Consider the following 15,862-nt stretch of genomic DNA (forward strand, 5'->3'; position numbering starts at 1 on the left):
GACATGTTGTCAACCTCTAGATCCCTTACATGCCTGCACTTTTCGGCTTGCTGCTGCTGCAATCCACGCGTTTTAGATCTGCATAACTCCACCTCTTTAAACACAGCACCTTCACCCCCTGCTGTTCCCACCCGCCTCAACACCGTTGGAAGGGAGGAGAACCAATTAAGGCGGGGGGTGGGGTGGAACGAGCAGCTGTCTACCCTTAGCAGGAGGGCTCCTGATTACATACCTCTCCTGCTGCTGCTGCTGCTGGCTGTCCAGCAGCAGACTGAAGGTGGCTGCTGCTGTGCACAGGTATATAAAGGCTCAGAGCCTATTATGACACGCGCAGCCAGCGTTCCATTGCCACATTCCATCTACTGCAGGCAGGATACCTGGCTGGCTGAATGTCGCTGAGAAGCTCACAGAGACCGCCATAAGCAACAGTTTAACAGAATGCCACAGACTAATCAACCAAACTTTTTGGGTTGGGTTCTCTTTTATAGTCTGCAGGCATTAAATGAAAGAAGTCAGTGTTCCAGCAGAAGGAGACAACGTTTCAGAAAAGGCATTGTAGCAAACCAAAAAAGAAATTTTAAGCGCAGCAGAGTAACCAGCGCACATACCTGTTAGCTCAGGTGAGTTTAAAAGGCTGCTGTTGATAACAAGGGCATTTGCTAAATAGATGGTGTGTGTGCAACAATATACTGAAAGGTCAATTATATTGTGCAGCTTATCTCACCACCTGTAGTTATTTAGGTGAAAGCTCCAAAATGCTTGCCTAATATGTCTGTTTATCCAAAAGGAAGTAAAAAGGGAGAGCTAGAAAGATAGCATTGCATCACATTACATGGCAATGCAATGCACAGTTGCTGAAGTTGAACCAAAATGAGCTTGTAATCTGGCTTCTGCAACTTTGAACATGAAAAATCCAATGAGGAGAAGAAAAGCAAAGCCAAAGAGTCCATCCCAAAATCCGACAAACAAGCAAAATGAACAAAAAACATTGAATTCAATTCTTTCTGATTTTAGAAACTGCATTAAAGAAGGGGTGCACCGGTCCTGGAGATACTGCAATACCAGGTCAATGCGTGGAGTGGACAGAGCAAGCTCTTTTTCCATCTCCCTGTTCTAAAAATCCATTTAATATATGGTCCCCAGATAGGGGACGTATCAGATATTAAACTGATAAGAACAGATTTTTTTTTTTTAATTTGGCTATCCCCTGCAGAGGGATAAAACCGTTTATTAAAACTTTAACAAATTACAAGCATAATTAAAAAAATACCAAACGTTAAAAGACAAATGAAATTTACAAAACAAAAAAATACAAAGATTTTAAATAATTAGGTTCCATTGGTCAACAAGCCATTTTTTGGAAATATGTACATTCTTCTTTTTGTCAATTAAATAATAAGTATACATTTGACATAAACATAAACTTAAAACATCATTCACTGATAAAACATCTTGTTTAAAAATAGCAATGTTGCGCGCTTTCCAGAGAGATGACTTGGCGCAGTTCACTGTCTTCCAAGCCATTGTGTACTGGTCCATTGTGGGGCATTCCATAAGTCCGTATAGCACAGTTTTATATGTAAAGTCCTTGAGGTCTGCCACCCTTTCCAGTAGGGGGAGCAGTCTTCTCCAGAAATCCTTTGCAAAATTACATGTCCATAATAGATGTTCCACCGTTTCCTCTTCTTGGCATCCGGCTCTTGGGCAGATGGCAGACCTCACAAATCCTCTTCTGTATTGGAATGCCCGGCAAGGAAGACAGCGGTGCATGCAACTCCAAGCCAGATCTCTCTGTTCATTAAAAAGATAAAAAACGTTAATCATTTTCCAGATAGACATAGATTTGTCATCATCATATCTGTCAACATTACATATTTCCTCACTTTTTCGTATTTCTTTAATTAGTTTCTTACTATTTCTTAATTCCTCTATTTTCTTAGTCCCTAAATTAAAATCGGACACTATTTTCCTTAAAATCTCATAATGCGTCGACAAATTAAAAGCATGGGGCACAGATATATTAACTTCATACCATCCAAACTTTCTCATAAAAAATCCTGTATTAAAACGCATAAAAAAGGACCAATAGTGATTCTTAAAAAGGGCATTAAAACAGTAAACGAACAGATGGATTAAAAGAAACCTATTAAAATCTGGAAAATCTTTACCACCTTTTACTTTTGATTTCATCACGATTTCTCTTTTCAGCTTTTCCATTTTTGAGTTCCAAAAGAAGGTAAAACAGGTTTTGGTTATCTTTTTTAAAACATTAACAGGCGGGGGGAAAACCATGCTAAGATACAATAAAAGAGGTAAAATCACCATCTTTAAAACCAATACTTTACCCTCCATTGTAAGTCTCCTCATGTTCCACATACATATTTTCGTATTTACTTTCTGTGTAACTGTTTCCCAACTATTATAACCATCATTATTTTCAGTGAATGATATACCTAAAATGGAAATGGATTCGGAGACATTAATTGGTACATCACGTAAAATCATCCCCCCAACACTTAAAATGTTACACTTATTAAAATTGATTTTAAAACCAGAAGCTAGACAAAAGGATTGCACTTGATGGAGAGTGGCCGTAAGTGATGGTGCATCTGTACACAAGACCGCCACGTCATCCATGTAGCCTACAACCTTGGCCTCCAAACCACCGCTTCCAGGCAGAGGGACACCGCATATCTGTTTATTTTGGCGTATTGCACATAACATTGGTTCCAGTGCACAGATAAACAGTAGGGGGGACAGAGGGCATCCCTGTTTCACCCCTGACCGTAAAAAAACCTCTTGTGTCTTAAAACCATTCACTAAAATCTTACTTGTACAATCCTTGTAAAATGCTTTAAGCGATAGTAAAAACCCTTCTGGTATGCCCATTTTCTCTAAAACTTTAAAAAGATAAAAGTGTGAGACACGGTCAAATGCTTTTTCAAAATCAATAGATAAAATCGCCATTTTCCCCTTTCTGTCTTTCACATCCTCAATACAGTCTTTCACTAAATTCAGATTGTCCCATATACTGCGCCCCGGAACCCCACACACTTGATTAGAATGAATAACTTTGCTGATGACTTCTTTTAGACGATTTGCACAAATTTTAGCCATTATTTTATAGTCACAATTTAAAAGTGTTATTGGTCTCCAGTTTTCTAATTTTGATTTATCACCTTTTTTGTATAGGAGGGAGACTTCACCTTTCTTCCAGGAATTTAATAAAACCTTATTATTAAAAACCTCAGTAAACAAATAAAACAAATCATCTTTTAAAATATCATAAAAACATACATAAAATTCTATTGGGATGCCATCAGGACCAGGGACCTTTCCAGTTTTAAAACTTTTAATAGTTTTTAACACTTCTTGTTCCGTTAAAACTTGGGATAAAAACTCTTGGGATGCGGGATCTAAAACAGCTGTTAGTCCTTGCAGCGAATCATCCATTAATTTATTATCTATATTTTTTCCATTAAAAAGATTAGAAAAAAAAACCTCAACTTTACCCAGCATATTTTTTATATTATTCTCACCATCTATATGGTCAATTATCACTTTTTCTTTTTTATTTTTCCTAAAAAAATATCTGGAACACTTTTCATTTTCTTCTATATGTTGTACTCTAGAACGAAAAATTATCTCTTTTCCTTTTTGTTCTAGCCATTTTGAAATCTCTTCTTTTAAGTTTGAAATATCAACTTGTACATCTATCCCATTGTCTCTGAGCTTAAATAATGTTTGTAGGCGGGTATTTAAAATTCTATATTCTTCATATTTTTCTTTGGCTCTACATATACTCTTTTTAATAAAAAAGTCTTTTATTTTTACTTTCATTCTATCCCACCATACACTCATAGTCTCATTTGTTTTTTTCCCTTTTCTACATTTCCTATAAAACTCAATAAAATCTGATAAAATCTGCGGGTCGGTTAAAAGGGATACGTTCATTTTCCAGCTTTTCTTACCACATTTTTTGTTGTCATTTACTTTTATGGTAAAGGATAAAAGTTTATGGTCTGAAAATATATTAGTTAAAACTTCACATTTGGCAGGTATTGTTTTATCTGAACCAAAAATAAAATCAATCCTAGAGCTACAATTAGCATTGCTCCAAGTGAAACCGGCGTCCTCTGGGCTGTCACTATGACACTCTTTATATATGTCTATCAATTTAGCATCTTTGACTATATCATGTAGCATACCTGAGGTTTTATCGTAGTTCCTGCTTACAGAGCTGGAGCGCCGGTTTTCACCTTTTAAAACACAATTAAAATCCCCTGCTAAGATAAAAGGTTCAGAGTTATTAATAAATAATGGTAAAAGATCAAGCATTTCGGCTCTTTCATTTTTCTCTGGGGATCCATAAAAATTTAAAAACTGCCATCTAATACCATCAATAAAAGCTTTCACTAATAAAATACGACCTGGTAAAATTTCCTGAATAAAATCAATTAAAACGTTCCCTTTAAAAAGTATGGCTACACCCGCTGATCCTGCAGCATTCGATCCGGACCAGACAGATGGCCCACACTTCCACTCATCTTTATATTTTTGATATGACATTTCATGTGGGATATTACATTCTTGCAGAAAAAATACAGATGCAGTAAAACACGTAAAAAAATTAAAAAGAGCAGTTCTTCTCGTGTTAGATTTTATGCCTCTCACGTTGAGGGAAATACCTTTGAGTTCAGCCATCATTAGAAAATGTAGAAATTTTACTTAGGTAACTAAGAGCAACGGATTTACCTGTCCGATGAACCTGATCAGACCACTGGGCTTGCGCCTCCCTCCTCATCTGATAGTATCGTCACGAGAGTCTCCGTGGAGGAGGAAAGATTACCACATTTATATAAACCCGACGCTACACTGGCATAGCTCGGAGGGCTGGCTGGCAGAACCCGCTGGGTCTCCATTGGCTGGCCATGCAGTTCCTCATCAGGTGGGTCCCCGAGGGGTTCCGCCGCCCCTGTTTGACCTGTAGAAGGTCGTCCTATAGGAGGAGGTTGCGCACAAGGCAGAGCCTCTGACTCTTCAGAGGCAGCAAGATCCCGGTCCCCACCTGTAGCAGCGGAGACCGAAACCCCTGAGGGTCCAGCGTCCACGTCCCCTTCTGGAGAAGTGTCCATCTGTTCACCTCCTGCTGCCTCCTCCGAACCACCCTTTTTCTTTTTCTTAGGACCCACCTTTATCCACTCAGCGCCCTCAGCACTAGGAGACCCAGACTGGGCATGGGCTTCTGTGTCGGCCTTTTGCCGGTCCCTTTTGACCTTACCAGTAGTGCCCTTCTGCTCCTTCTCAGCCCTCCTTTTGGACTCCCGCAGGTCCTGCAGCCAGGTTTTGGGATTTGGTATTTTACCTGTCATAGACTCTGGAGACACTTCACTATTTGGTACGCCCTTATTGTCTCCAGAGGCTCCAGGTTGTTGTTCCTCCTCCTGAGGGGTGGTCTGATCTTTTGGTCCTTGGTCGGACGTCTTGGACTTCCCCTTTTGCTCATCTTCCCGAAATCTGTGAGGGCAAGAAAAATAAAAGTGACCTGGAGTCTGGCAAAAACTGCATTTCTTTTCCTTAGGGCATTCTTTTGTCTCATGTTCTTCACTAGCACAATTTCAACATGATACATGACAGTTTTCTTTTGAATGACCATAGCGCCCACAATTTCTGCAATATACTGGCATCCCAGAAAAGAAGAAATCCCCATTTGTTTGCCCAATTTTGAAACGGGCAGGGGGGAGCCGTATACCACCTGGTGTATTTGGATCTCTTGTACACTTCACAAGGAATTTCCACTTAGATGTCCATATGTTATATTCGTTTAATATCTTCCCAATACATTTAACACTTTTAAAATAAATTGCTAGAAATGACATTACTTCTGGAGCAGAAACAAAGGGCGAAAATATTTTTACAATAACCAGTCTTACCTCATCCAGGACGTGCTCAACAATTTGTATCCCTTTCAAAACAGGACTATTTTCAACTTTTTTTAACTTTTCTAGTACATCTCTAAAAATACCTTCTCCGGTGAATGTGATGTCATAGTCACCTCTTCTGGGATAATCCTGGATGGAGAGAATTTCATTCCTTTGTACGCCAAGTAGGTTCCTGAGCACGTCCTGGACTACATACCCTAATTTCCTCATATCCGAGCCACCCGCCGTGAAGTGAACTCGGATAGAGTTTTTTAGCCTCGCATAAAGAGGCACGAGGTTAGGGTCAACCTCCATGGAAAAACGCAACAAGGTTGCAAATTGCAGCCGCTTGCAATCTGCGCTCCCAGTGTTCTTGCAGCGAAAAACACCTGGAAGCTGGGGGATCGCAACTCGTTACCCTGGGACTAAGCCCTCTCCCTAATAGCAGCAAGCAGGTTAAGTCCACCAAAGTGGACGATCCTGCCAGGCCAAGGAGAGGGGTACCCGAGTGCCCTTCAACCACAATCTCCTGCAATAAAGCACTTGATCTTAGCCAAAAGGCCGAGAAGCGATAACCAGAATTGGTTTCAAACTACGGAGCCACCCAAGGATCCTGAAAAGTCCATTTGTGGAGATGAGCTCCTGGACTCCCGTTAAGAAGACATGTTGTCAACCTCTAGATCCCTTACATGCCTGCACTTTTCGGCTTGCTGCTGCTGCAATCCACGCGTTTTAGATCTGCATAACTCCACCTCTTTAAACACAGCACCTTCACCCCCTACTGTTCCCACCCGCCTCAACACCGATGGAAGGGAGGAGAACCAATTAAGACGGGGGGTGGGGTGGAACGAGCAGCTGTCTACCCTTAGCAGGAGGGCTCCTGATTACATACCTCTCCTGCTGCTGCTGCTGCTGGCTGTCCAGCAGCAGACTGAAGGTGGCTGCTGCTGTGCACAGGTATATAAAGGCTCAGAGCCTATTATGACACGCGCAGCCAGCGTTCCATTGCCACATTCCATCTACTGCAGGCAGGATACCTGGCTGGCTGAATGTCGCTGAGAAGCTCACAGAGACCGCCATAAGCAACAGTTTAACAGAATGCCACAGACTAATCAACCAAACTTTTTGGGTTGGGTTCTCTTTTATAGTCTGCAGGCATTAAATGAAAGAAGTCAGTGTTCCAGCAGAAGGAGACAACGTTTCAGAAAAGGCATTGTAGCAAACCAAAAAAGAAATTTTAAGCGCAGCAGAGTAACCAGCGCACATACCTGTTAGCTCAGGTGAGTTTAAAAGGCTGCTGTTGATAACAAGGGCATTTGCTAAATAGATGGTGTGTGTGCAACAATATACTGAAAGGTCAATTATATTGTGCAGCTTATCTCACCACCTGTAGTTATTTAGGTGAAAGCTCCAAAATGCTTGCCTAATATGTCTGTTTATCCAAAAGGAAGTAAAAAGGGAGAGCTAGAAAGATAGCATTGCATCACATTACATGGCAATGCAATGCACAGTTGCTGAAGTTGAACCAAAATGAGCTTGTAATCTGGCTTCTGCAACTTTGAACATGAAAAATCCAATGAGGAGAAGAAAAGCAAAGCCAAAGAGTCCATCCCAAAATCCGACAAACAAGCAAAATGAACAAAAAACATTGAATTCAATTCTTTCTGATTTTAGAAACTGCATTAAAGAAGGGGTGCACCCGTCCTGGAGATACTGCAATACCAGGTCAATGCGTGGAGTGGACAGAGCAAGCTCTTTTTCCATCTCCCTGTTCTAAAAATCCATTTAATATATGGTCCCCAGATAGGGGACGTATCAGATATTAAACTGATAAGAACAGATACTACACTTGATCTTAGCCAAAAGGCCGAGAAGCGATAACCAGAATTGGTTTCAAACTACGGAGCCACCCAAGGATCCTGAAAAGTCCATTTGTGGAGATGAGCTCCTGGACTCCCGTTAAGAAGACATGTTGTCAACCTCTAGATCCCTTACATGCCTGCACTTTTCGGCTTGCTGCTGCTGCAATCCACGCGTTTTAGATCTGCATAACTCCACCTCTTTAAACACAGCACCTTCACCCCCTGCTGTTCCCACCCGCCTCAACACCGTTGGAAGGGAGGAGAACCAATTAAGGCGGGGGGTGGGGTGGAACGAGCAGCTGTCTACCCTTAGCAGGAGGGCTCCTGATTACATACCTCTCCTGCTGCTGCTGCTGCTGGCTGTCCAGCAGCAGACTGAAGGTGGCTGCTGCTGTGCACAGGTATATAAAGGCTCAGAGCCTATTATGACACGCGCAGCCAGCGTTCCATTGCCACATTCCATCTACTGCAGGCAGGATACCTGGCTGGCTGAATGTCGCTGAGAAGCTCACAGAGACCGCCATAAGCAACAGTTTAACAGAATGCCACAGACTAATCAACCAAACTTTTTGGGTTGGGTTCTCTTTTATAGTCTGCAGGCATTAAATGAAAGAAGTCAGTGTTCCAGCAGAAGGAGACAACGTTTCAGAAAAGGCATTGTAGCAAACCAAAAAAGAAATTTTAAGCGCAGCAGAGTAACCAGCGCACATACCTGTTAGCTCAGGTGAGTTTAAAAGGCTGCTGTTGATAACAAGGGCATTTGCTAAATAGATGGTGTGTGTGCAACAATATACTGAAAGGTCAATTATATTGTGCAGCTTATCTCACCACCTGTAGTTAATTAGGTGAAAGCTCCAAAATGCTTGCCTAATATGTCTGTTTATCCAAAAGGAAGTAAAAAGGGAGAGCTAGAAAGATAGCATTGCATCACATTACATGGCAATGCAATGCACAGTTGCTGAAGTTGAACCAAAATGAGCTTGTAATCTGGCTTCTGCAACTTTGAACATGAAAAATCCAATGAGGAGAAGAAAAGCAAAGCCAAAGAGTCCATCCCAAAATCCGACAAACAAGCAAAATGAACAAAAAACATTGAATTCAATTCTTTCTGATTTTAGAAACTGCATTAAAGAAGGGGTGCACCGGTCCTGGAGATACTGCAATACCAGGTCAATGCGTGCAGTGGACAGAGCAAGCTCTTTTTCCATCTCCCTGTTCTAAAAATCCATTTAATATATGGTCCCCAGATAGGGGACGTATCAGATATTAAACTGATAAGAACAGATACTACACTTGATCTTAGCCAAAAGGCCGAGAAGCGATAACCAGAATTGGTTTCAAACTACGGAGCCACCCAAGGATCCTGAAAAGTCCACTTGTGGAGATGAGCTCCTGGACTCCCGTTAAGAAGACATGTTGTCAACCTCTAGATCCCTTACATGCCTGCACTTTTCGGCTTGCTGCTGCTGCAATCCACGCGTTTTAGATCTGCATAACTCCACCTCTTTAAACACAGCACCTTCACCCCCTGCTGTTCCCACCCGCCTCAACACCGTTGGAAGGGAGGAGAACCAATTAAGGCGGGGGGTGGGGTGGAACGAGCATCTGTCTACCCTTAGCAGGAGGGCTCCTGATTACATACCTCTCCTGCTGCTGCTGCTGCTGGCTGTCCAGCAGCAGACTGAAGGTGGCTGCTGCTGTGCACAGGTATATAAAGGCTCAGAGCCTATTATGACACGCGCAGCCAGCGTTCCATTGCCACATTCCATCTACTGCAGGCAGGATACCTGGCTGGCTGAATGTCGCTGAGAAGCTCACAGAGACCGCCATAAGCAACAGTTTAACAGAATGCCACAGACTAATCAACCAAACTTTTTGGGTTGGGTTCTCTTTTATAGTCTGCAGGCATTAAATGAAAGAAGTCAGTGTTCCAGCAGAAGGAGACAACGTTTCAGAAAAGGCATTGTAGCAAACCAAAAAAGAAATTTTAAGCGCAGCAGAGTAACCAGCGCACATACCTGTTAGCTCAGGTGAGTTTAAAAGGCTGCTGTTGATAACAAGGGCATTTGCTAAATAGATGGTGTGTGTGCAACAATATACTGAAAGGTCAATTATATTGTGCAGCTTATCTCACCACCTGTAGTTATTTAGGTGAAAGCTCCAAAATGCTTGCCTAATATGTCTGTTTATCCAAAAGGAAGTAAAAAGGGAGAGCTAGAAAGATAGCATTGCATCACATTACATGGCAATGCAATGCACAGTTGCTGAAGTTGAACCAAAATGAGCTTGTAATCTGGCTTCTGCAACTTTGAACATGAAAAATCCAATGAGGAGAAGAAAAGCAAAGCCAAAGAGTCCATCCCAAAATCCGACAAACAAGCAAAATGAACAAAAAACATTGAATTCAATTCTTTCTGATTTTAGAAACTGCATTAAAGAAGGGGTGCACCGGTCCTGGAGATACTGCAATACCAGGTCAATGCGTGGAGTGGACAGAGCAAGCTCTTTTTCCATCTCCCTGTTCTAAAAATCCATTTAATATATGGTCCCCAGATAGGGGACGTATCAGATATTAAACTGATAAGAACAGATACTACACTTGATCTTAGCCAAAAGGCCGAGAAGCGATAACCAGAATTGGTTTCAAACTACGGAGCCACCCAAGGATCCTGAAAAGTCCATTTGTGGAGATGAGCTCCTGGACTCCCGTTAAGAAGACATGTTGTCAACCTCTAGATCCCTTACATGCCTGCACTTTTCGGCTTGCTGCTGCTGCAATCCACGCGTTTTAGATCTGCATAACTCCACCTCTTTAAACACAGCACCTTCACCCCCTGCTGTTCCCACCCGCCTCAACACCGTTGGAAGGGAGGAGAACCAATTAAGGCGGGGGGTGGGGTGGAACGAGCAGCTGTCTACCCTTAGCAGGAGGGCTCCTGATTACATACCTCTCCTGCTGCTGCTGCTGCTGCTGGCTGTCCAGCAGCAGACTGAAGGTGGCTGCTGCTGTGCACAGGTATATAAAGGCTCAGAGCCTATTATGACACGCGCAGCCAGCGTTCCATTGCCACATTCCATCTACTGCAGGCAGGATACCTGGCTGGCTGAATGTCGCTGAGAAGCTCACAGAGACCGCCATAAGCAACAGTTTAACAGAATGCCACAGACTAATCAACCAAACTTTTTGGGTTGGGTTCTCTTTTATAGTCTGCAGGCATTAAATGAAAGAAGTCAGTGTTCCAGCAGAAGGAGACAACGTTTCAGAAAAGGCATTGTAGCAAACCAAAAAAGAAATTTTAAGCGCAGCAGAGTAACCAGCGCACATACCTGTTAGCTCAGGTGAGTTTAAAAGGCTGCTGTTGATAACAAGGGCATTTGCTAAATAGATGGTGTGTGTGCAACAATATACTGAAAGGTCAATTATATTGTGCAGCTTATCTCACCACCTGTAGTTATTTAGGTGAAAGCTCCAAAATGCTTGCCTAATATGTCTGTTTATCCAAAAGGAAGTAAAAAGGGAGAGCTAGAAAGATAGCATTGCATCACATTACATGGCAATGCAATGCACAGTTGCTGAAGTTGAACCAAAATGAGCTTGTAATCTGGCTTCTGCAACTTTGAACATGAAAAATCCAATGAGGAGAAGAAAAGCAAAGCCAAAGAGTCCATCCCAAAATCCGACAAACAAGCAAAATGAACAAAAAAAATTGAATTCAATTCTTTCTGATTTTAGAAACTGCATTAAAGAAGGGGTGCACCGGTCCTGGAGATACTGCAATACCAGGTCAATGCGTGGAGTGGACAGAGCAAGCTCTTTTTCCATCTCCCTGTTCTAAAAATCCATTTAATATATGGTCCCCAGATAGGGGACGTATCAGATATTAAACTGATAAGAACAGATACTACACTTGATCTTAGCCAAAAGGCCGAGAAGCGATAACCAGAATTGGTTTCAAACTACGGAGCCACCCAAGGATCCTGAAAAGTCCATTTGTGGAGATGAGCTCCTGGACTCCCGTTAAGAAGACATGTTGTCAACCTCTAGATCCCTTACATGCCTGCACTTTTCGGCTTGCTGCTGCTGCAATCCACGCGTTTTAGATCTGCATAACTCCACCTCTTTAAACACAGCACCTTCACCCCCTGCTGTTCCCACCCGCCTCAACACCGTTGGAAGGGAGGAGAACCAATTAAGGCGGGGGGTGGGGTGGAACGAGCAGCTGTCTACCCTTAGCAGGAGGGCTCCTGATTGCATACCTCTCCTGCTGCTGCTGCTGCTGGCTGTCCAGCAGCAGACTGAAGGTGGCTGCTGCTGTGCACAGGTATATAAAGGCTCAGAGCCTATTATGACACGCGCAGCCAGCGTTCCATTGCCACATTCCATCTACTGCAGGCAGGATACCTGGCTGGCTGAATGTCGCTGAGAAGCTCACAGAGACCGCCATAAGCAACAGTTTAACAGAATGCCACAGACTAATCAACCAAACTTTTTGGGTTGGGTTCTCTTTTATAGTCTGCAGGCATTAAATGAAAGAAGTCAGTGTTCCAGCAGAAGGAGACAACGTTTCAGAAAAGGCATTGTAGCAAACCAAAAAAGAAATTTTAAGCGCAGCAGAGTAACCAGCGCACATACCTGTTAGCTCAGGTGAGTTTAAAAGGCTGCTGTTGATAACAAGGGCATTTGCTAAATAGATGGTGTGTGTGCAACAATATACTGAAAGGTCAATTATATTGTGCAGCTTATCTCACCACCTGTAGTTATTTAGGTGAAAGCTCCAAAATGCTTGCCTAATATGTCTGTTTATCCAAAAGGAAGTAAAAAGGGAGAGCTAGAAAGATAGCATTGCATCACATTACATGGCAATGCAATGCACAGTTGCTGAAGTTGAACCAAAATGAGCTTGTAATCTGGCTTCTGCAACTTTGAACATGAAAAATCCAATGAGGAGAAGAAAAGCAAAGCCAAAGAGTCCATCCCAAAATCCGACAAACAAGCAAAATGAACAAAAAACATTGAATTCAATTCTTTCTGATTTTAGAAACTGCATTAAAGAAGGGGTGCACCGGTCCTGGAGATACTGCAATACCAGGTCAATGCGTGGAGTGGACAGAGCAAGCTCTTTTTCCATCTCCCTGTTCTAAAAATCCATTTAATATATGGTCCCCAGATAGGGGACGTATCAGATATTAAACTGATAAGAACAGATACTACACTTGATCTTAGCCAAAAGGCCGAGAAGCGATAACCAGAATTGGTTTCAAACTACGGAGCCACCCAAGGATCCTGAAAAGTCCATTTGTGGAGATGAGCTCCTGGACTCCCGTTAAGAAGACATGTTGTCAACCTCTAGATCCCTTACATGCCTGCACTTTTCGGCTTGCTGCTGCTGCAATCCACGCGTTTTAGATCTGCATAACTCCACCTCTTTAAACACAGCACCTTCACCCCCTGCTGTTCCCACCCGCCTCAACACCGTTGGAAGGGAGGAGAACCAATTAAGGCGGGGGGTGGGGTGGAACGAGCAGCTGTCTACCCTTAGCAGGAGGGCTCCTGATTACATACCTCTCCTGCTGCTGCTGCTGCTGGCTGTCCAGCAGCAGACTGAAGGTGGCTGCTGCTGTGCACAGGTATATAAAGGCTCAGAGCCTATTATGACACGCGCAGCCAGCGTTCCATTGCCACATTCCATCTACTGCAGGCAGGATACCTGGCTGGCTGAATGTCGCTGAGAAGCTCACAGAGACCGCCATAAGCAACAGTTTAACAGAATGCCACAGACTAATCAACCAAACTTTTTGGGTTGGGTTCTCTTTTATAGTCTGCAGGCATTAAATGAAAGAAGTCAGTGTTCCAGCAGAAGGAGACAACGTTTCAGAAAAGGCATTGTAGCAAACCAAAAAAGAAATTTTAAGCGCAGCAGAGTAACCAGCGCACATACCTGTTAGCTCAGGTGAGTTTAAAAGGCTGCTGTTGATAACAAGGGCATTTGCTAAATAGATGGTGTGTGTGCAACAATATACTGAAAGGTCAATTATATTGTGCAGCTTATCTCACCACCTGTAGTTATTTAGGTGAAAGCTCCAAAATGCTTGCCTAATATGTCTGTTTATCCAAAAGGAAGTAAAAAGGGAGAGCTAGAAAGATAGCATTGCATCACATTACATGGCAATGCAATGCACAGTTGCTGAAGTTGAACCAAAATGAGCTTGTAATCTGGCTTCTGCAACTTTGAACATGAAAAATCCAATGAGGAGAAGAAAAGCAAAGCCAAAGAGTCCATCCCAAAATCCGACAAACAAGCAAAATGAACAAAAAACATTGAATTCAATTCTTTCTGATTTTAGAAACTGCATTAAAGAAGGGGTGCACCGGTCCTGGAGATACTGCAATACCAGGTCAATGCGTGGAGTGGACAGAGCAAGCTCTTTTTCCATCTCCCTGTTCTAAAAATCCATTTAATATATGGTCCCCAGATAGGGGACGTATCAGATATTAAACTGATAAGAACAGATACTACACTTGATCTTAGCCAAAAGGCCGAGAAGCGATAACCAGAATTGGTTTCAAACTACGGAGCCACCCAAGGATCCTGAAAAGTCCATTTGTGGAGATGAGCTCCTGGACTCCCGTTAAGAAGACATGTTGTCAACCTCTAGATCCCTTACATGCCTGCACTTTTCGGCTTGCTGCTGCTGCAATCCACGCGTTTTAGATCTGCATAACTCCACCTCTTTAAACACAGCACCTTCACCCCCTGCTGTTCCCACCCGCCTCAACACCGTTGGAAGGGAGGAGAACCAATTAAGGCGGGGGGTGGGGTGGAACGAGCAGCTGTCTACCCTTAGCAGGAGGGCTCCTGATTACATACCTCTCCTGCTGCTGCTGCTGCTGCTGGCTGTCCAGCAGCAGACTGAAGGTGGCTGCTGCTGTGCACAGGTATATAAAGGCTCAGAGCCTATTATGACACGCGCAGCCAGCGTTCCATTGCCACATTCCATCTACTGCAGGCAGGATACCTGGCTGGCTGAATGTCGCTGAGAAGCTCACAGAGACCGCCATAAGCAACAGTTTAACAGAATGCCACAGACTAATCAACCAAACTTTTTGGGTTGGGTTCTCTTTTATAGTCTGCAGGCATTAAATGAAAGAAGTCAGTGTTCCAGCAGAAGGAGACAACGTTTCAGAAAAGGCATTGTAGCAAACCAAAAAAGAAATTTTAAGCGCAGCAGAGTAACCAGCGCACATACCTGTTAGCTCAGGTGAGTTTAAAAGGCTGCTGTTGATAACAAGGGCATTTGCTAAATAGATGGTGTGTGTGCAACAATATACTGAAAGGTCAATTATATTGTGCAGCTTATCTCACCACCTGTAGTTATTTAGGTGAAAGCTCCAAAATGCTTGCCTAATATGTCTGTTTATCCAAAAGGAAGTAAAAAGGGAGAGCTAGAAAGATAGCATTGCATCACATTACATGGCAATGCAATGCACAGTTGCTGAAGTTGAACCAAAATGAGCTTGTAATCTGGCTTCTGCAACTTTGAACATGAAAAATCCAATGAGGAGAAGAAAAGCAAAGCCAAAGAGTCCATCCCAAAATCCGACAAACAAGCAAAATGAACAAAAAACATTGAATTCAATTCTTTCTGATTTTAGAAACTGCATTAAAGAAGGGGTGCACCGGTCCTGGAGATACTGCAATACCAGGTCAATGCGTGGAGTGGACAGAGCAAGCTCTTTTTCCATCTCCCTGTTCTAAAAATCCATTTAATATATGGTCCCCAGATAGGGGACGTATCAGATATTAAACTGATAAGAACAGATACTACACTTGATCTTAGCCAAAAGGCCGAGAAGCGATAACCAGAATTGGTTTCAAACTACGGAGCCACCCAAGGATCCTGAAAAGTCCATTTGTGGAGATGAGCTCCTGGACTCCCGTTAAGAAGACATGTTGTCAACCTCTAGATCCCTTACATGCCTGCACTTTTCGGCTTGCTGCTGCTGCAATCCACGCGTTTTAGATCTGCATAACTCCACCTCTTTAAACACAGCACCTTCACCCCCTGCTGTTCCCACCC

The 15,862-nt window shown here is 42.9% G+C and overlaps 8 non-coding genes across 8 annotated transcripts; all 8 read right to left on the reverse strand.

The window, feature by feature from the left end:
- Positions 1-1,028: 1,028 nt before the first annotated feature.
- Positions 1,029-1,219, reverse strand: LOC141215123 (U2 spliceosomal RNA). The gene has a single exon (XR_012284266.1). It is a non-coding gene; the product is annotated as a U2 spliceosomal RNA (small nuclear RNA).
- A 6,390-nt stretch (positions 1,220-7,609) lies between these two features.
- On the reverse strand, positions 7,610-7,800 carry LOC141215092 (U2 spliceosomal RNA). Its single transcript, XR_012284238.1, has one exon. It is a non-coding gene; the product is annotated as a U2 spliceosomal RNA (small nuclear RNA).
- A 1,115-nt stretch (positions 7,801-8,915) lies between these two features.
- Positions 8,916-9,106, reverse strand: LOC141215094 (U2 spliceosomal RNA). The gene has a single exon (XR_012284240.1). It is a non-coding gene; the product is annotated as a U2 spliceosomal RNA (small nuclear RNA).
- A 1,115-nt stretch (positions 9,107-10,221) lies between these two features.
- LOC141215199 (U2 spliceosomal RNA) lies at positions 10,222-10,412 on the reverse strand. The gene has a single exon (XR_012284317.1). It is a non-coding gene; the product is annotated as a U2 spliceosomal RNA (small nuclear RNA).
- A 1,118-nt stretch (positions 10,413-11,530) lies between these two features.
- Positions 11,531-11,721, reverse strand: LOC141215201 (U2 spliceosomal RNA). The gene has a single exon (XR_012284319.1). It is a non-coding gene; the product is annotated as a U2 spliceosomal RNA (small nuclear RNA).
- A 1,115-nt stretch (positions 11,722-12,836) lies between these two features.
- On the reverse strand, positions 12,837-13,027 carry LOC141215202 (U2 spliceosomal RNA). The gene has a single exon (XR_012284320.1). It is a non-coding gene; the product is annotated as a U2 spliceosomal RNA (small nuclear RNA).
- A 1,115-nt stretch (positions 13,028-14,142) lies between these two features.
- On the reverse strand, positions 14,143-14,333 carry LOC141215203 (U2 spliceosomal RNA). The gene has a single exon (XR_012284321.1). It is a non-coding gene; the product is annotated as a U2 spliceosomal RNA (small nuclear RNA).
- Positions 14,334-15,451: 1,118 nt separating this feature from the next.
- On the reverse strand, positions 15,452-15,642 carry LOC141215204 (U2 spliceosomal RNA). The gene has a single exon (XR_012284322.1). It is a non-coding gene; the product is annotated as a U2 spliceosomal RNA (small nuclear RNA).
- Between the last annotated feature and the right edge of the window lie 220 nt (positions 15,643-15,862).

This window comes from Phyllobates terribilis, unplaced genomic scaffold (assembly GCF_046119375.1).
Source record: "Phyllobates terribilis strain yellow unplaced genomic scaffold, ASM4611937v1 Scaffold_230__1_contigs__length_3167835, whole genome shotgun sequence".
Lineage (NCBI taxonomy): Eukaryota > Metazoa > Chordata > Amphibia > Anura > Dendrobatidae > Phyllobates > Phyllobates terribilis.